The following is a 21,754-nucleotide window of genomic DNA, read 5'->3' as shown; positions in this document are numbered from 1 at the left end:
GAACTGCAGCATGACTCAGTGAATAATGGCTTGGTCAAGATCATTTTGTTGCAGTTTTGTTTGAAATTTCCATAATTGAAGAGTTCATAGTTTCCTGAACTTCCTGGAAATCATGTTGGCACTGGAAAGGATACCAACATGATTTGGGCTCATTTCCGAGGCTAGAACAAAAAAGCCAAATCTTTGAAGTTAAGGATATGATGAATTATTACTTAAAATGTAAGGTGTAAAAATACATTTTTATCAAATTTATCAAGAAAATAATGCCAAAATATTATCAATAACTAGTAAACTAATGACAATAAACTGCAGGGGAAACTCAGAAGGTCAGATGGTATCTACTGTGGGAAATAAAAACATTGTTGATCCATTTCCCTCCCCAGATGCTGTCTGACCTGCTGAGTCCCTCCAGCAGTTTGTTTTCTGCTGTAGACTCCAGCATCTGCAGTCACTTGCGTCTCAAGTAATGCAATCACGGTTTATATACTTTGCACTAACCATTTTTGAATTGATTGCTGGGAAAGTGCCTGTGTGAGATCAATTATTAACTGTGGAAAAATTGCTTTTGCATGTTTCTGTGACAATTCACAAGATCACAGTATTGCCATATGTTACACATACAACTCCACTGATGAGAAACCGAAATATAGAATTTTTGTATTTCTGCTCTATTATCCATTCCTTTACAAGGCAAGGCAATCACAATCCATCCAACTTGATCCCTTAAGCTAAAATTCAGTTAGCAAATTCAATTAGATTTGACACAGAGTTCAATGCATGAAATTATTTTAAAAATCACATTGTCTGAAAAATCAGCATTCCTAACAAAAAAGCTAATTTTCTTACATGGATAGTCATCATTAAAATCAACTACAAATTTTCAAAAATCAATGGAGAATAAGAAATGCCCAGTTTGTAAATATAGAAAACCAATGATGTTGTCATTATGTATAAGAAAATAACTGCAGATCCCTGTTTATGATTGTAACCTGGTCACCGGGATTGGGTTTGATATTGTGATTAAGATTGCAACCAGAGTCTGTGCGGACTGTGTTTTACGTTGTCTGACCACATCCTTTATAGCATAAATATTGGTGTTGTGTTTGCCTGGGGGCCTATTGAATTTGGTGCACTGGTTAATCTCCATTGAAGCTTGTTTAGCTTCTGAGCCAACAGGATGCTTTCTTTGACGTCACATTCATACATGGCACCAGTGATCATGCTTTTTAAAAAAAGGTATTTATTCACAAAATGCTGGAGTAACTCAGCAGGTCAGGCAGCATCTCAGGAGAGAAGGAATGGGTGACGTTTCGGGTCGAGACCCTTCTTCAGACTGATGTCAGGGGGGGCGGACAAAGGAAGGATATAGGTGGAGACAGGAAGATAGAGGGAGATCTGGGAAGGAGGAGGGGAAGAGAGGGACAGAGGAACTATCTAAAGTTGGAGAAGTCAATGTTCATACCACTGGGGTGCAAGCTGCCCGGGCGAAATATGAGGTGCTGTTCCTCCAATTTCCGGTGGGCCTCACTACGGCACTGGAGGAGGCCCATGACAGAAAGGTCAGACTGGGAATGGGAGGGGGAGTTGAAGTGCTCGGCCACCGGGAGATCAGATTGGCCAACGCGGACCGAGCGCAGGTGTTGAGCGAAGCGATCGCCGAGCCTGCGTTCGGTTTCGCCGATGTAAATAAGTTGACATCTTGGAGCAGCGTAAGCGGATGCAATAGATGAGTTGGAGGAGGTCCAGGAGAACCTCTGTCTTTCCTGGAAAGACTGTTTGGGTCCTTGGATGGAGTTGAAGGGGGAGGTAAAGGGACAGGTGTTGCATCTCGTGCGGTTGCAGGGGAAAGTGCCCTGTCATTATGTCATCACTTCAGAAGTTAACTTCTCTGGGTCTCATGCAACACAATAAATGTTCTGTGGATGTAATGATATGGCACAGCACCCATCTACTGGGTCCTCTGTAGCTTTCCTCAGTGTCCAGCACAGTAGTATCCACATTGGTTTTGAGGTCCTCCGCAGCCACTACACGGAAAACATTGTATACAGTCATAAATTTAACAGGAGATGCAACAGCATCTATGGAGGACTACTGCTACTGCTGAAAATTAAACATGATTATTGAAAATTATAGAAAAAATAAGAGTCTCACAAATTTCATTCCACCTGTAATTCCAGCTGTAACATTCCACTTGTTCATCGCATGTTGCACTGAATCATTGGCATGTAGCTTCTATTTACACCGAAGGTTTGGTCTCAGCAGCTGTAGCATTGTTTTTTGTTAAAGTAGTGGATTGAAGAAATAGTTACAAAAGAATAGTTTCCTAATGCTATGATCCTGCTCCCATTTTGTGATGGCTTCAATGAGTTTAGAATAAAGCAGAACAGCCTTCGGTATTCAAGTGAACCCTAATCACGCCTTGGCATTGAGGCTTATGGTATGTCTGCCCTAATTGGTCAGGGCATTGAGTATAAGAGTCTGGAAGTAATGATGCAGCTCTATGGGACTCCAATGAGGCTGCATTTGGAGTATTGCAGACGGAATGTGAAGGAAGGAACTGCAGATGATGGTTTACACCGAAGATAGACACAAAATGCTAGACAGCTAACTCAGCGGGACAGGCAGCATCTCAGGATAGAAGGAATGGGTGACGTCACCCATTCCTTCTATCCAAAGATGCTGCCTGTCCCGCATATTCACTCCAGCATTTTGTATCGATCTTTGGAGTATTGCATACAGTTCTGGTCACCCCATTACAGGAAGGATGTGGAGGCTTTGGACAGGAATTTGCAGAAGAGGTTTACCTGGGTTGCCTGGGTTAAAAGGTATTGGCTATAATAAGAGGTTGTATAGATTTGGATTATTTTCTATGGAATGTTGGAGGCTGAGGGAAGACTTGAAGTATTTAAAATTATGAGAGGCATTCATTGGGTAGACAGTCAGGGTGGAAATCTCAAAGTCTATTGGACATAACTTTAAGGTGAGAGGGGAAAAGTTTAAAGGACATGTGCCGGGCATGTTTTTTTTACATAGAAGGTGATGGGTGCCTGGAATGCACAGTTAGGGGTGGTGATGCAGCCAGATATAATTTTGGCATTTAAGAGGCTTTTGGAGAGACACATGGACGTGCAGAGAATTGAGGAGTATGGATCATATGCAGGCAAATGAGATTAATATGTCTTGGAATCCTATTTGGCACAGACAATATGGGTTGAATGGCCTGTGATGCACATTTCACTGTTCTATGTACAACAAATGCTGCTAGTTTACATCAAGACGGAAGACACAGTCAACAACCGAGTTAACTGTCGTTAGTGGAATATTGAAAAAGGAATAAAACATCATAACAAATAATATCTCCATGATATACAAAAAAATCTGTTATTACACCACTGATATTAACAATTTTTGAATTCTATATATTCAGTTTCTCATAAGAATTTTGACTTGTAAGGAAATAAAATAGAATATAATAATAATAATAATGTATTTTATTTATATAGCGCTTTTCATATACTCAAAGACGCTTTACAGAGATTTAGAGAACATAGGGAAATGAATAAATAGATAAATAAGTAAATAAATAAACGAACAGAGAAAGGAGACAGAAGGTGAGGTGACCTTCAGTGGTTGAAGGCAGTACTGAACAGGTGAGACTTCAGCGATGTTTTGAATGTGGTGAGTGTGGAGGAGTCTCTAACGGTTTGGGGTAGTGAGTTCCATAGGGTGGGAGCAGCGATGGAGAAAGCCCTGTCCCCCCAGGATCTGAGTTTGGTCCGGATGTGGGGGGATAGGAGATTGGCAGCAGCAGAGCGGAGGGTGCAGGTGGGAGTGTGCCTGTGGAGGAGGTCGGTCAGGTAGGATGGGGCCAGGTTATGGAGGGCTTTGTAGGTTATGAGGAGGATTTTGTACTGGATTCTCTGGGGGATGGGGAGCCAGTTGAGTTTGTAAAGGACGGGGGTGATATGGTCACGGATCGGGGTGTGGGTGAGTAGACGGGCAGCGGAGTTTTGAATGTATTGAAGTTTACTGATGATTTTTGAGGGTGCGCCATAGAGGAGGCTGTTGCAGTAGTCCAGACGGGAGGTGATGAAAGCGTGGATGAGGGTTTCTGCAGCTGTGGAGGAGAGGGATGGACGGAGACGGGCAATGTTTTTGAGGTGGACGAAGGCTGTCTTTGTGATGTGTTTGATGTGTTTGTCGAAGGAGAGGGTTTGATCAAAGATGATTCCAAGATTCCGGATGTGAGGTGAGGTGGATACTGGGAGACCATCAATGTTGAGGTTGAAGTTTTGGGTGGATTTGGTGAGCGTTTTTGGACCAATGATGATGATTTCAGATTTGTTGCAATTGAGTTTGAGGAAATTTGATTGAAGCCAAGATTTTATTTCAGTGATGCAGTTTGTCAGTGTAGAGTGTGTGGTGGGGGAGATTGACTTGGTGGAGATGAGGAGCTGGATATCATCGGCGAAGCAGTGAAAGTTGAGACCATGACGGCGGATTAATTGACCAAGGGGGAACAGGTAGAGGATGAAGAAGAGGGGGCCAAGGACTGAGCCTTGGGGGACACCTTGGGGGAGGGGAGCGGTGGGGGATTTGTTAATGGAGATGAACTGGTGTCTGTCAGAGAGGTAAGATTTGAACCAGGATAGGGCTGTGCCGGTGATGTTAAGGGAGGTTTCAAGTCGGGTGAGGAGAATGGAGTGATTTATGGTGTCAAAGGCGGCGCTGAGGTCAAGTAGGATGAGGATGTTGAGGTTGCCAGCGTCGGAGGAGAGGAGAATGTCGTTTGTGATTTTGAGGAGCGCAGTTTCAGTACAGTGGTTTGAGCGGAATCCGGATTGGAAAGTTTCATACAGGTTATTGGTAGAGAGGTGGTATTTGAGTTGGGAAGCTGCAGCACGTTCCAAAACTTTGGACAGAAAGGGTAGGTTGGAGATTGGTCTGAAGTTGTTTGGGGTGTCAGGGTTTAGACCAGGTTTTTTCAGAATGGGGGTGACAGCAGCGATTTTGAGGGATGGCGGGACGATGCCAGTGGACAGGGAGGAGTTTATTGTTGCAGTGATAAGTGGAGAGAGAGCAGGAAGGCAGACCTTGACAAAGCTGGAGGGGATGGGGTCCAGAGAGCAGGTGGCAGTTTTTATTCCTGTGAAGAGGTCAGAGAGGTCGGTGGTGGAGATTGGGGAGAACTGAGGCAGGGGCTGACAGGATAAGGGGGGGCAGGTGGTTTGAGGGGGAGCAGGTGCGTTGGTGGTTAAGGTGCTATAGATGTTGTCTATTTTGCTTTGGAAGAATGAAAGGAAAGTGGTGCATTTGTCAACTGTGAATGATTGGGAGATGGTGTCCAGGGGGCTGAGGAGTTTGTTTATTGTAGAGAAGAGTGTTTTTGGGTTTCCGGAGCCAGAGTGAATTATTTGAGAGTAGTAGGTGGAGTGGGCGCGGGAGAGGGCATCTTTGTAGTGCTGCATGTGGTCTTTGTAGGCTTGGGAATGAATTGTGAGACCTGTTTTGTTGCGGAGTCTTTCAAGTTGGCGGGCATGATTTTTCATCACGCGGAGTTCAGGGGTAAACCAGGGAGCAGAGTGGGTGAAGGAAACTGTTTTGGTTTTTATAGGTGCAAGCTGGTCGAGGCAGGAGGAGAGAGTGCGGTTGTAGTAGTCAGTGAGGTCAGAGGGGCTGTGGAGGTCAACGAAGGGAGAGGCGGACATTATTTCAGAGAGGGAGGATGAGAGCAAGGTAGGTGAAAATATGGGCTTTTTATTCCCTTTCCTTTTCTGAGATGTTACAATGAAATGTAAAAATTAATTAAATTTGATTGATTAATTAATTAAAGGGATATGGGCCAAACGTGGGCAGATGGGACTACTGTAGATGGGGGGGGGGGGGCATCTTGGCCAAGTTGAGTCAAAGGGCCTGTTTGCTATATGCTATATGATTCTTTGACTAAGATGGGGAACTAGCTAGATAAAATCGGAAAAGCATTGTTGTAGGAGCAAACGTAAAGGCCACACGGCGTTGGTGTTCAAAGTAATGGGCGACTTAGTAAAACTAGTGCATAAGAGGAGACCGGACAAAACTGATCTACTAAGCACGACTTTGGTACAGCTTTTACATTCTCAGCTGACAAGATTATACAGAAACTTGATTAACAGTAAAACTAGGTCTTGATTACAGAATAGAGGTTATATAAAGAGTAAATTAGGTAAAAAACGAAATCTTGATTACAGAATAAAATGATTACACACAAGTCCAGCTTAGTTGACAGTTGATCCAATTTTCTGCTACAACGATAAGTGCATGTTACAACACAATTAATGAAGTTCTTGAAACTTGGGTGTCGTCACTGTTGTATTCCATGCCTCTACTTTTTTGCTTTGTCTGCAGTTCCCTGCCAGCACATTAGCACAATCCACATCCCTATTTACTAGTTATGAGTGGGAAGGATTGGAAGTTGAGTGCCAATCATTATGTTATGAGTATCATGCATCAAAAATTGGACGTCATCTCCAAATATGTTCACTGTGAAAAGATCTCAGGAGAGCAGGTTGGGTATTTCAATACAGTGAATTCGGGTTTTTTGAAAGTTTGACGTGTGAATTTTTGATAGAACACAAACTCTCTCATAAATCAATGGATTACTGTACATTGAAAATACATCAACAGCAATAATAGCTGAAGTTTTGGACTTTAGCTTGGTGCGCTTGGATTTCATGACATCACTCGAACTTTCTTGTGAAACCAAAGTAAGAGCATAGCAGCAATGAATGGATGGTTGGTGGCAATCAAAACCAGTAAAAACTGCAGCCTCATGATAGACTGCTTGATGACTATTTAATTCCTAAAAGTTGTTCTGGGAGATGGTTTAAGAAATCTTGGAGAACCTTTTGAATTAAATGTGAAATTTACTAATCACTTTCCAAACTTTGGAAATATTCATTTGTTCATCAACTCGTGGAACTCTCCATGGACATATCACCTTTTGTTTTATTACCAAAAAATGTATTCAATTATTTAAAAACAATATTTACAATGCAATAAAACAAAACAGAACCCACCACCAGAGTACAATACAAACAAATATACCAAATGAAACTATTATACAACTATATTACAATCCCTATCTAGAATGCATCCATTCCCCGCGGTGCCCAACGGTCCTGGAAATCCCCCAGGGTACCCGTGAACAGAGCATAGTCCCTCTCCAACACCACCTGGACGCGGACGTAACCCCGGAAAAGGGGCATGCAGCTGGCTCAGGCAGAGCCCTCTTCCGCCTGGCACCGACATATCACCTTGGGGCAGTGCTACCATGGGACCCTGCAAAAGACTACGATGAACAGTACCTGGGGAAATCTCACATGCATATTTGTGGTAGCTTCCAGTTACATCATCTTGATATAACTGGCAGGATTCATCTCAGCTGGGGATAGGCTGTCCCTGGAGATACTTACGGTCCCTACAATGATATCCAGTGGGAGTCACTGAATCTCAGAGCAGCTTTGCCGAGTCAGTAACTCATTTTGTCGAGTCTTTTGCGTATGATACATCCAACTCTATAACCCATCAAGTTTGCTTGTAATGTGCTTTGAAATAATGGAACGTATGTTCAGTACATCCACTCTACTCAGTTGCTTAGAAAACCTTAAAAATAGTATGTCAATGTGGTGAGTCAAGGCAGCTGAGAAGCATGTTGTGGAAAATGTTGTTGAAAATGTTGCATCTGTCACTCAGATTAGCACATTTGGAAGTTAAACTTGAAAGGGTTTTCATAATTCAGCTTTGAGGTGATTTCACATTAATACTTTGGATTTGTGTCTTTACTCCATCCTAATGGATTTTTTTCATTATGAAGGATTTATTTGGTATGGAGTAAAGACACACATTTAAAGGTTTGTGTCTTTGTACCATAAAGTAAATGGAGCAAATGAACCTTTGTTTAAAAATATATTTCTATGTATGACTGGCTATGAAGTGTTTTCAACAAGGAATCAGAAAATCAGAGAATTCTCTTGGACAGTGTTAGTTCAAGTCAAGTCAAGTCAAGTCAATTTATTTGTATAGCACATTTAAAAACAACCCACGTTGACCAAAGTGCTGCACATCTGACCAGGAAAAAAAAAGAAACATACAGTGGCAGGCAGCCAAACACAACGGCGCGGCCATCTTGAACAAAATGTTAATTCAATCACCCACAGTCCAACAATAAAAGCACTAAACAGGCACCCAAAATTACCCAACCCCAAAAACCCCCCAAAACACAGTCCAACAATAAAAGCATTAAATAGGCATTCAAATCACACACCCCAAAACCCCCAAAAACACAGTCCAACAATAAAAGCATCAAACAGGCACTCAAACCACCCAACCCCAAAAACACACAAAAAAAGAAACATCCATCAAAGAAACATCCATCACAGTGAGTCTCCTCCAGTCCTCTCTCTCCTCACTGTGATGGAAGGCCACAATGTCTTTCCCTTCTCCCGCTGTGCCTCGCCCGCAGTCAGGTTGTTGTGGTTGCAGGCCGCACCGGACGGTCCACAGCGGGCCGAGCCCAAGGCGCGTCACGTCGCGTCGCAGCCGCTCCCGCAGCCTCCGAAGACGGCCGGCTCCGCCGATGATAAGTCCGATCCGGGGCGGGCGAACACGCTGCTGCCGCTGTTGTTGCACGTCGGAGCGGTCGTGGCTCCCGACATTGAAGCCCCCGCCCAGCAGAGAAATATCCCGCGGCCATCCTAGGCCGCGCCGGACGGTGAAATGTCCGCGCCCCATGCCCCGCGATCCGGGGCGGGCGAACACGCTGCCGCTGCCGGAGCTCCCGATGTCGGCATCCACGCGGCCCGAGCCTAAGGCGAGTCGCAGCTGCTCCCGCAGCTTCCGAAGACGGCCGGCTCCGGTGGTGGTAAGTCCGATCCGCGGGCTCTGCGAACCAGAGCCCTGGAGGCCGACAGCTCCAGGAGTTGGGCCGATGGTAGGCCGCAGCAGGAACGGAGACACGGCCCAGAAAACAAAGGTCGGGTCTCCGTTCTGAAGGGACACATATTTACAGTGTTAGTTTCCCCCTCCCCCCCACATACACACATAGTACACAAACACAAAAACACCACATCACAACTACAATTAAGGCAAAAAAAAACAACAAAAACACAAAGACAAATGGACCGCAGGTGAGCGGCAGCTGCTAGGGCAGTGCCGTCATTTTGTCTATTCACTCAATGAATACTCTCCAAATCCAGTCAACATCACGGTGAAGATCTTCTGAATCTTCCCCAAAGCCTCTACATCATTCCTATAATCATTCCTATAAAAACACAGTCCAACAATAAAAGCATCAAACAGGCACTCAAACCACCCAACTGATTGATAGTGATCAGCCATGATCGCATTGAATGGCGGTGCTGGCTCGAAGGGCTGAATGGCCTACTCCTGCACCTATTGTCTATTGTCTATTGTCTATAATGGGGCAGCCAGAACTGCACATAATACTCCAAATGTGGCCTACTCAGAATTTTATGCAGTTGCATAATTACTTGTCAACTTTTGTATTCAGTGCCTCAACCGATAAAGGCAAGTATGCTGTAGACCTTTACCACCATATCCAAATATTGCTACTTTCAGGGATCTAAAGATTTATACCCCAAGATCCTATTGTATATCTGTGCCCTTCAGGGCCCTGTCATTTACTGTGTGATTTCTTCTTGCATTTGACCTCTCAAAATGCATTGTCTCACACTTGTCCAGATTAAAGTCCATCTATCACCTCAAAACATATTCACTCTAGTATTTGAGAGCTCCACCTTAAAACTCATCTTGGACTTATCTTCAAACCACTCTTCTCTGATCAAGCCAATATTGTTTGTGTCCAATTTACCAACTCACCATGGATTGCATGTGAGTCTTTTCCACATAGATAGCATCCTCATCAATTATCTTTGTCACCTCCTCAAAATGGTCAGTCTAATTTGTAAGACAGGACCTCAAGAATATTCTCCAATAATTTCATTATTGTAGGTGAAGCTTACAGGCCTATAATATCGTGGATTAAACATGTTGCCCTTCTTAAACAAAGCTATAACAGTGGCTATTCTCCAGTTTTATAGTACATCACCCGTGACTAATACGGATACAAAAATCTCAGCCAAGGCCCCAGCAATCACTTGCCTTGCCTCCCTTAGTACTGTGGGTTAGGTCGCATCAGATCCTGGAGACTTACCCATCTTAATGTTCTTCATTCTTAATATCGACAAGCCCAAGAATATTTAGATACCCCTCCTTTATTTCAACATCATCCATGTCCTTCTCCTTGGTAAATACTAACACAAAGTATTCATTTCGGACCGTGTTTACTTCTGGCTTTATTCATAATTTCTCTCCTTTGCCATTGAATGAAATTATTTTTCCCGAGCCACCTTCTTCTAAACGTTACATATATTTATTTTTAAAAAATCAAAATTTACAATATCTCTTGTCATGGAGGGTTTCCAAACCTCACCATCCTTATATTTCATCCTCACAGGAACATGCTACTCCTGAACTCTAATATGCTAGCCTTTAAAAAAACTCCCATGTATCAGATGAGATATTCCCAAAGTAATTTTTCCCAATTTTCTTTCCCCTGTTCCTGCTAAATACCTTTGTAATTGCCCTTCACCCAATTTAGCACAGTAACTTGATGTCTAGTCTTATCCTTATTTATAATTATGTTAAAACATGTGCATTTATGATCACTGTTCACAAAATGCTCTCCATATTGTTTTCAGAAACCCACCTGGGACACTTAACAAATTCTGTTCCATCTAAGCCTCTGGTACAATGGAAATTATCAGTCAATATTGGGCAAGTTAGAATCTCACACCACAATAACCTGGTTGGTTTTACATCTTTCCATGATCTGCTTATGTATCTTTTGACAGATTTATCGATTTTTGAATATAGGAAAGATATAGGAAATTGTGTTAAAAAAAAAAGGTGGATCAGATGCAGTTATTGTTTGTGGTGAATGGATGGTTTGAAATTATCTTCGGCTGATTCAATTTTAATTCTGTACAAATGCTGAAACATAGAAAATAGGTGCTGGAGGAGGCCATTTGGCCCTTCGAGCCAGCACCACCATTCATTGTGATCATGGCTGATCATCTACAATCAGTAACCTGTGCCTGCCTTTTCCCCATATCCCTTGATTCCACTAGCCCCGGGAGCTCTATCTAATTCTTTTTTTAATTCATCCAGTGAATTTGCCTCCATTGCCTTCTGCAGAGAATTCCATATGAGGTAGGAATACATGAGGTAGTCTTGAAAGGAAGACGTTCAAAGACTTGGTAGACACAAACTGCTGGAGTAACTCAGCGGGACAGGCAGCATCTCTGGAGAGAAGGAATGGGTGATTTTTCGAGTTGAGACCCTTCTTCAGAGACTTGTTCAAAGACTAATAGGGTTCTGAAGTCAAAATGCAGATAATGTTCCCTGAAGTAAATTCTATGTCAATATCAATTCTGAGACTACACTTCTCATGTAAACATTATTATTTGACTGCATCTCTTTGTGCATGAGCTTTGCAGCAAAAATTCAAGGGGAACCTTTTCCCATAAGATTACTTCTACTATTTTTCATAGCCAAAAGCTTACTTGAAAGAATAAAACCAGAACCAAGGAAAACGCTGGTTTAAAAAAAACCAAATCAATTATATTTTGCCTGGTCATTTTATGTTGAATGCTGTAATTCAGAGGTCATATAGTCAAACCTTGATGTGAGGTGCATTCGTGATAAGGTGGATGAATTGAGTATGTAGTTAGTTGAATATGATATAGTTGGGATTAAGGAGACATGGCTCCAGGGTGACCAAGGCTGGGAGCTAAACATGCAGGGGTATTCAATATTCAGGAAGGATAGACAGAAAGGAAGAGGAGGTGGGGTAGTATTGCTGGGGGTGATATTGCTGGTTAAAGAGGGGATTAATGCAACAGTAAGGAGAGACATTAGCTTGGGTGCTATAGAATCTGTATGGGTAGAACTGCGAAATAGCCAAGGGTAGTAAATGCTTGTTGGAGTTGTGTACAGACCACCAAACAGCAATAGTGAGGTTGCTGATAGCATCCAACATGAAATTAGGGATGCTTGTAGCAAAGGTACAGCAGTTATCATGAGTGACTTTAATCTACATATAGATTGGGCTAATCAAATTGCTAACAACACTGAGGAGGAGGATTTCCTGGAGTGTATACGGGATGGTTTTCTAAGCTAATATGTAGAGGAACCGATAAGATGGCAGGCCATCCTAGACTGGGTATTGTGCAATGAGGAAGGATTAGTTAGCAATCTTGTTGTGCAAAGCCCCTTGGCCAACAATGACCATAATGTGGTAGAATTCTGCATTAAGATGAAGAGTGACACAGTTAATTCAGAGATAGGGCCCTAAACTTAACATAAGGTAACTTTGATGGTATGGGACGGGAATTGGCTAGGATAGACTGGTAAAAGATACTTAAAGGGTTGATGGTGGATATCCATTGGCAAAGATTTAAAGATTGCATCGGTGAATTACAACAATTGTTCATCCCTCTCTGGCGTAAAAGTAAAACAGGGAAAGTGGCTCAACAGTGGCTAACGAGGGAAATTAGGGAAAGTGTTAAATCCAAGGAAGAGGCATATAAATTGGCCAGAGGAAGCAGCAAACCGGAGGACTGGGAGAAATTTAGAATTCAACAGAGGAAGAGAAAGGGGTATTTAAGAGGGGGAAAATAGAGCATGAAAAAAAGCTAGTGGGGAATATAAAAACTGACTGTAAAAACTTATATAAATATGTGAGGGTGAAAAGATTAGTGAAGACAAATGTAGGTCCCTTACAGTCTTACAATAGGTGAATTTATAATGGGAAACAAGGAAATGGCAGACCAGTTAAACAAGTACTTTGTTGGTGTCTTCCTTAGTGAAGACAGAAACAATCTCTCAGAAATACAAGGGGACCAAGGATCTAGCGGGTGGGAGGAACTGAAGGAAATCCACATTAGTAAGGAAATGGTGTTAGGTAAACTGTTGGGACTGAACAGGCAGATAAATCCCCAGGGGCTGATGGTCTGCATCCCAGAGTACTCAAGGAGGTGGCCTCAGAAATTGTGGATGCATTGGTGATCATTTTCCAATGTTCTATAGACTCTGAATCAGTTCCTGTGGACTCTAGGGTAGCTAATGTACAGTGCATTCAGAAAGTATTCAGACCCCATCACGTTGTCCACATTTTGTTACATTCCAGCTTTATTTTAAAATGGATTAAATTCTTTTTTTTATCATCAATCTACACACAATACCCCATAGTAAAAAAAGTGAAAACAGGTGTTTAGAAAATTTTGCAAAGTAATTAAAAAGAAATAACTGAAATTTCACATTTACATAAGTATTCAGACCCTTTACTCGGTACTTTGCTGAGGCACCTTTGGCAGCGATTACAGCCTCAAGTCTTCTTGGGTATGACGCTACAAGCTTGGCACACCTGTATTTGGGTAATTTCTCCCATTCTTCTCTGCAGATCCTCTCAAGCTCTGTCAGGTTGGATGGGGTGCGTCGATGCACAGCTATTTTCAGGTCCCTCTAGAGATGTTCGATCGGGTTCAAGTCCAGGCTCTGGCTGGGCCAGTCAAGGACATTCACAGACTTGTCACAAAGCCACTCCTGTGTTGTCCTGGCTGTTAGCTCATGGTCATTGTCCTGTTGGAAGGTGAACCTCCACCCCAGTCTGAGGTCCAGAATGCTCTGGAGCAGGTTTTCATCAAGGATCTCTCTGTACTTTGCTCCAGTCACCTTTCCCTCAATCCTGACTAGTCTCCCAGTTCCTGCGGCTGAAAAACATCTCCACAGCATGAAGCTGCCACCACCATGCTTCACCGTACGTATGGTATTGGCGAGGTGATGAGCGGTGCCTGGTTTCCTCCAGACGTGTGGCTTGGCATTCAGGCCAAAAAATTCAATCTTGGTTTCATCAGACCAGAGAATCTTGTTTATGTGCCTTTTGGCAAATGCCAAGTGGGCTGTCATGTGCCTTTTACTGAGGAGTGGCTTCCGTCTGACCACTCTACCATAAAGGCCTGATTGTAAAGTGCTGTAGATATAGTTGTCCTTCTGGAAGATTCTCCCATCTCCACAGAGGAACTCTGGAGCTCTGTCAGAGTGACCATCGGGTTCTTGGTCACCTCCCTGACCAAGGCCCTTCTACCCCGATTGCTCAGTTTGGCTGGGCGACCAGCTCTATGAAGAGTCCTTGTGGTTCCAAAGTTCTTCCATTTAAGAATGACAGAGGCCACTGTGCTCTTCAGGACCTGCAATGCTGTAGAAATTGTTTTATACCCTTCCCCAGATCTGTGTCTCGACACAATCCTGTCTCGGAGGTTTACAGACAATTCCTTCGTCTTCATGGCTTGGTTGTTGCTCTGACATGCACTGTCAACTGTGGGACCTTATATAGACAGGTGTGTTCCTTTCCAAATCATGTCCAGTCAATTTAATTTACCACTGGTGGACTCCAATCAAGTTGTAGAAACATCTCAAGGATAATCAATGGAAACAGGATGAACCTAATCTCAATTTTGAGTGTCAGAGCAAAGGGTCTGAATATTTATGTATAGGTGATATTTCAGTTATTTCTTTTTAATTACTTTTCAAAAATTTCTAAACACACGTTTTTGCTTTTTTATTATGGGGTAATGTGTGTAGATTGATGATTAAAAAAAAAAAGCCATTTTAAAATAAGGCTGTAACGTAACAAAATGTGGAAACAGTTAAGGGGTCTGAATACTTTCTGAATGCACTGTAACCCCACTTTTTCAGAAAGGAGGGAGAGAGAAAATCGGGAATTATAGACCAGTTAGCTAGCCTGACATCAGTAGTGGGGAAGATGTTTGAGTTGATTATTAAAGATGTGTTATATCTGGACTTTCAGAAGGCCTTCGACAAGGTCCCACATAGGAGATTGGTGTACAAACTTAAAGCACACGGTATTGAGGGTTCAGTGTTGAGGTGGATAGAAAATTGGTTGGCGGACAGGAAGCAAAGAGTAGGAATAAACGGGTCCTTTTCGGAATGGCAGGCAGTGACTAGTGGGGTACCGCAAGGCTCAGTGCTGGGACCCCAGTTATTTACAGTGTATATTAATGATTTGGACGAGGGAATTGAATGCAACATCTCTAAGTTTGCGGATGACACGAAGCTAGGAGGCTGCAGAGTGACTTGGATAGATTAGGCAAGTGGGCAAATGCATGGCAGATGCAATATAATGTGGATAAATGTGAGGTTATCCACTTTGGCGGCAAGAACAGGAAAGCAGAGTATTACCTGAATGGTGACCGATTGGGAGAAGGGGAGATGCAACGTGACATGGGTGTCATGGTGCACCAGTCATTGAAAGCAAGCATGCAGGTGCAGCAGGCAGTGAAGAAAGCGAATGGTATGTTGGCATTCATAGCAAGAGGATTTGAGTTTAGGAGCAGGGAGGTTCTGCTGCAGTTGTACAGGGCCTTGGTGAGACCGCACCTGGAGTATTTTGTGCAGTTTTGGTCTCCTAACCTGAGGAAAGACGTTCTTGCCTTAGAGGGAGTACAGAGAAGGTTCACCAGATTGATCCCTGGGATGGCGGGACTTTCATATGAGGAAAGACTGGATAGACTGGGCTTGTACTCGCTGGAATTTAGAAGACTGAGGGGGTATCTTATATAAACATATAAAATTCTTAAGGGATTGGAGAGGCTAGATACGGGAAGATTGTTCCCGATGTTGGGGGAGTCCAGAACCAGGGGTCACAGCTTAAGGATAAGGGGGAAGTCTTTTAGGACCGAGATGAGAAAACATTTCTTCACACAGAGAGTGGTGAGTCTGTGGAATTCTCTGCCACAGAAGGTAGTTGAGGCCAGTTCATTGGCTATATTTAAGAGGGAGTTAGATGTGGCCCTTTTTGCTAAAAGGATCAGGGGGTATGGAGAGAAGGCAGGTACAGGCTACTGAGCTGAATGATCAGCCATGATCATATTGAATGGCGGTGCAGGCTCGAAGGGCCGAATGGCCTACTCCTGCACCTATTTTCTATGTTTCTATGTTTCTATGTAATAGCAGCGCGTTTGGAAAGCAGTGACAGGATTGGTCAAAGTCAGCATGGATTTATGAAGGGGAAATCATGCTTGACTAATCTTCTGGAATTTTTGAGGATGTAACAAGTTGAATGGATAAGGGAGAGTCAGTCGATGTGGTGTATCTACACTTTCAAAAAGCCTTTGACAAGGTCCCACACAAGAGATTAGTATGCAAAATTAGAGCACATGGAATTGGGGGTTAGGTATTGACATGGATAGAGAACTGGTTGGCAAACAGGAAGCAAAGAGTACGAATTAACAGGTCTTTTTCAGAATGGCAGGCAGTGACTAGTGGGGTCAGGTTCAGTGCTGGGACCCCAGTTATTTATAATACTGTATATATTAACAATTTAGCCAAAATAATTATATGTAACATCTCCAAGTTTATGGATGACACAAAGCTGGGTGGCAGTGTGAGCTGCGAGGTGGATGCTATGAGGCTGCAAGGTGACTTGGATAGGTTGGGTGGGCCAATGCATGGCAGATGCAGTCTCATGTGGATAAATGTGAGGTTATCCACTTTGGTGGCAAGAACAAGAAGGCAGATTATTATCTGAATGCAGTACGAAGAAACTGCAGATACTGGTTTAAACCAAAGATAGACACAGAAAGCGGGAGTAACTCTGGAGAGAAGGAATGGGTGATGTTTCGGATTGAGACCTTTCTTTAGACTGGTTAGGGATAAGGGAAACAAGAGATATAGATGGTGATGTGGAGAGATAAAGAACAATGAATGAAAGATATGCAAAAATATAACTCTGATAAAGGAAACAGGCCATTGTAAGCTGTTTGTTAGTGCGACTTGGGTGGGGGAGGGATAGAGAGGGAATGCCGGGGCTACCTGAATTGAGAGAAATCAATATTCATAACTGCCCAAGCGAAACATGAGATGCTGTTCCTCCAATTTGCGTTTTGCATCACTCTGACAATCGAGGAGATCGAGAACAGAAAGGTCTGTGTAGGAATAGGAAGGAGAATTAAAATGTCCACCAACCGAGAGATCAGGTTGGTTTGCGCGGGCTCAGCAAAGGTGTTCCGCGAAACAATCGCCCAGTCTGCGTTTGGTCTCGCCGATATATAAGAGTCTACATCTTGAACAACGGATAAAGTAGATGAGGTTGGAGGAGGTGCAAGTGAACCTCTGCCTAACCAGAAAGGACTGTTGGGGTCCCTGGACATTGTCGAGGGAGGAGGTATCGCGATAGGTGTTGCGTCTTCTGCGGTTGCAGGGGAAGGTACCTGTGGAGGGGGTGGTTTGGGTGGGAAGGGATGAGTTAACCAGGGATTTGCGGAGGGAACGGTCTCTGCGGAAGGCGGAACGTGGTGGGATCCCGTTGGAGGTGGTGGAAATTTTGGAGGATTATGTGCTGTATGTGATGGCTGATGGGGTGGAAGGTAAGGACTAGGGGGACTCTGTCTCTGTTGCGACTAGAGGGTGGGGGAGCAAGGGCGGAGCTGCGGGATACCGAGGAGACACGAGTGAGGGCCTCATCTATGTTGGGAGCGGGGAACCTCCATTCCCTAAAGAATGAAGGCATCTCGGAAGTTCAAGAATGGAACTTCATCTTGGGCGCAGGTGCGGCATAGATGGAGGAATTGGGAGTAGGGGATAGTCTTTGTAGGAAGCAGGGAGGGAAGAAGTGTCAGATTAGGAAAAGGCTGAGGGGCAACGAGACTTTGGTGTCCTTGCATATCAGTCACTGAAAATAAGTTTGCAGGTGTTAAATCAAATTCTTTACCTTCAGTCTGAATAATCACACGTGATACTGCATTAGCACATCAGATTTATTCCACCATGGGGTTCTTCCCGAGAAGATCTCCAGACACAACACTAGTGTCTGAAGAGACCTCAACTCAGGGGAGGGGAAGAACAACTTCTCCACCATTGTTTACTTTTTTATACAGAAAAAGAGAGGTGTGACAAAAAGAAATCAAGGACCAATTACACATCTAATACAATGACCAATTACACATCTAATACAATTCCCATGGTTACAGAGAAGACAAAATCATTGATACAGGTCACATGCTCAGAAACCAAACCATTAATATAAGTCACATGTTTTTAGAGAAACGCATCAATTTACCTAGAGTGGATTCAAAACTTTTCCTACTTTCACACGCACCCAAATAAGGAGTTGTTACTAAGAAAGAAACTTTCTTATCTATATAGACGAGCAATCTCGTAGCTGCATGACCTTGCTTTACTGTTTCAATACACAGCACTCGCAGTCAGACAGAGTAGTGGGAGAGGACAATAGCCCATCTCTTCTGTACACTCCTTATCACTCGTAAAGGGACAAACACATTCTGTTCCCAAGGATAACATTTCTGCCACAAGCATCCATCTTACTGCTTTCCACTAAAATAAGCATCCATTTTATATTAGCTAAAACAACAAAAGAAACCATCTTTACTACAACAAAATATAATATCTCTAATTGACTATACCAGCTAATAGCATAGATTCTCATTCCCTCCTTTTATCATTCTATGATAACTATCAAAGCTTAAAACAATAAATCACCTTAAACACTTCAAGAGTAAAACAACGCCTTCATATTACCTCAGGTGGATAGAAAACAAACTAAGTACAACCAACCCTCTAAATATAATCAAATCAAACTTCTAATCAAATCAAACTTCTAAATATAATCAAATCAAACTTCTAATCAAATCAAACTTCTAAATATAATCAAATCAAACTTCAAAATATAATCAAATCAAACTTCAAACTTCAACTTCTAATCAAATCGAACTTCAACTTCTAATCAAATCAAACTTCAAACTTCTAATCAAATCAACTTCAAACTTCAACTTCTAATCAAATCAAACTTCAAACTTCAACTTCTAATCAAATCAAACTTCAACTTCTAATCAAATCAAACTTCAACTTCTAATCAAATCAAACTTCAACTTCTAATCAAATCGAACTTCAACTTCTAATCAAATCAAACTTCAAACTTCAACTTCTAATCAAATCAAACTTCAACTTCTAATCAAATCAAACTTCAAACTTCTAATCAAATCAAACTTCAACTTCTAATCAAATCAAACTTCAAACTTCTAATCAAATCGAACTTCAACTTCTAATCAAATCAAACTTCAAACTTCAAACTTCTAATCAAATCAACTTCAAACTTCAACTTCTAATCAAATCAAACTTCAAACTTCAACTTCTAATCAAATCAAACTTCAAACTTCAACTTCTAATCAAATCAAACTTCAAACTTCAACTTCTAATCAAATCAAACTTCAAACTTCAACTTCTAATCAAATCAAACTTCAAACTTCAACTTCTAATCAAATCGAACTTCAACTTCTAATCAAATCAAACTTCAAACTTCTAATCAAATCAACTTCAAACTTCAACTTCTAATCAAATCAAACTTCAAACTTCAACTTCTAATCAAATCGAACTTCAACTTCTAATCAAATCAAACTTCAAACTTCAACTTCTAATCAAATCAAACTTTAACTTCTAATCAAATCAAACTTCAAACTTCAACTTCTAATCAAATCAAACTTCAAACTTCAACTTCTAATCAAATCAAACTTCAACTTCTAATCAAATCAAACTTCAAACTTCTAATCAAATCAAACTTCAACTTCTAATCAAATCGAACTTCAACTTCTAATCAAATCAAACTTCAAATTCTAATCAAATCAAACTTCAACTTCTAATCAAATCAAACTTCAAACTTCTAATCAAATCAACTTCAACATCTAATCAAATCGAACTTCAACTTCTAATCAAATCAAACTTCAAACTTCAACTTCTAATCAAATCAAACTTCAACTTCTAATCAAATCAAACTTCAAACTTCTAATCAAATCAACTTCAACTTCTAATCAAATCGAACTTCAACTTCTAATCAAATCAAACTTCAAATTCTAATCAAATCAAACTTCAACTTCTAATCAAATCAAACTTCAAACTTCTAATCAAATCAACTTCAACTTCTAATCAAATCGAACTTCAACTTCTAATCAAATCAAACTTCAAACTTCAACTTCTAATCAAATCAAACTTCAACTTCTAATCAAATCAAACTTCAAACTTCTAATCAAATCAACTTCAACTTCTAATCAAATCGAACTTCAACTTCTAATCAAATCAAACTTCAACTTCTAATCAAATCAAACTTCAAACTTCAACTTCTAATCAAATCAAACTTCAACTTCTAATCAAATCAAACTTCAAACTTCAACTTCTAATCAAATCAAATCAAACTTCTAAATATAATCAAATCAAACTTCAAACTTCAACTTCTAATCAAATCAAACTTCAACTTCTAATCAAATCAAACTTCAAACTTCTAATCAAATCAACTTCAACTTCTAATCAAATCGAACTTCAACTTCTAATCAAATCAAACTTCAACTTCTGATCAAATCGAACTTCAACTTCTAATCAAATCAAACTTCAAACTTCTAATCAAATCAACTTCAAACTTCAACTTCTAATCAATTCAAACTTCAACTTCTAATCAAATCAAACTTCAACTTCTAATCAAATCAAACTTCAAACTTCTAATCAAATCAACTTCAACTTCTAATCAAATCGAACTTCAACTTCTAATCAAATCAAACTTCAAATTCTAATCAAATCAAACTTCAACTTCTAATCAAATCAAACTTCAAACTTCTAATCAAATCAACTTCAACTTCTAATCAAATCGAACTTCAACTTCTAATCAAATCAAACTTCAAACTTCAACTTCTAATCAAATCAAACTTCAACTTCTAATCAAATCAAACTTCAAACTTCTAATCAAATCAACTTCAACTTCTAATCAAATCGAACTTCAACTTCTAATCAAATCAAACTTCAACTTCTAATCAAATCAAACTTCAAACTTCAACTTCTAATCAAATCAAACTTCAACTTCTAATCAAATCAAACTTCAAACTTCAACTTCTAATCAAATCAAATCAAACTTCTAAATATAATCAAATCAAACTTCAAACTTCAACTTCTAATCAAATCAAACTTCAACTTCTAATCAAATCAAACTTCAAACTTCTAATCAAATCAACTTCAACTTCTAATCAAATCGAACTTCAACTTCTAATCAAATCAAACTTCAACTTCTAATCAAATCGAACTTCAACTTCTAATCAAATCAAACTTCAAACTTCTAATCAAATCAACTTCAAACTTCAACTTCTAATCAAATCAAACTTCAAACTTCAACTTCTAATCAAATCAAATCAAACTTCTAAATATAATCAAATCAAATCAAACTTCTAAATATAATCAAATCAAACTTCAAACTTCAACTTCTAATCAAATCGAACTTCAACTTCTAATCAAATCAAACTTCAAACTTCAACTTCTAATCAAATCAAACTTCAAACTTCAACTTCTAATCAAATCGAACTTCAACTAATCAAATCAAACTTCAAACTTCTAATCAAATCAACTTCAAACTTCAACTTCTAATCAAATCAAACTTCAAACTTCAACTTCTAATCAAATCAAATCAAACTTCTAAATATAATCAAATCAAATCAAACTTCTAAATATAATCAAATCAAACTTCAAACTTCAACTTCTAATCAAATCGAACTTCAACTTCTAATCAAATCAAACTTCAAACTTCAACTTCTAATCAAATCAAACTTCAAACTTCAACTTCTAA

General features: G+C 40.8%; 1 protein-coding gene across 9 annotated transcripts in view; it reads left to right on the top strand.

Annotated features, from left to right (window-relative positions):
- LOC144604398 (poly(rC)-binding protein 3) overlaps nucleotides 1–21,754 on the top strand; it is a 148,151-nt gene that overhangs the window by 106,237 nt on the left and 20,160 nt on the right. The window lies entirely within an intron of this gene.

The sequence above is a fragment of the Rhinoraja longicauda genome, chromosome 2 (assembly GCF_053455715.1).
Source record: "Rhinoraja longicauda isolate Sanriku21f chromosome 2, sRhiLon1.1, whole genome shotgun sequence".
Lineage (NCBI taxonomy): Eukaryota > Metazoa > Chordata > Chondrichthyes > Rajiformes > Arhynchobatidae > Rhinoraja > Rhinoraja longicauda.
The sequence above is the reverse complement of the archived record's forward strand: the minus strand, read 5'-3'. Positions and strand labels throughout refer to the sequence as shown.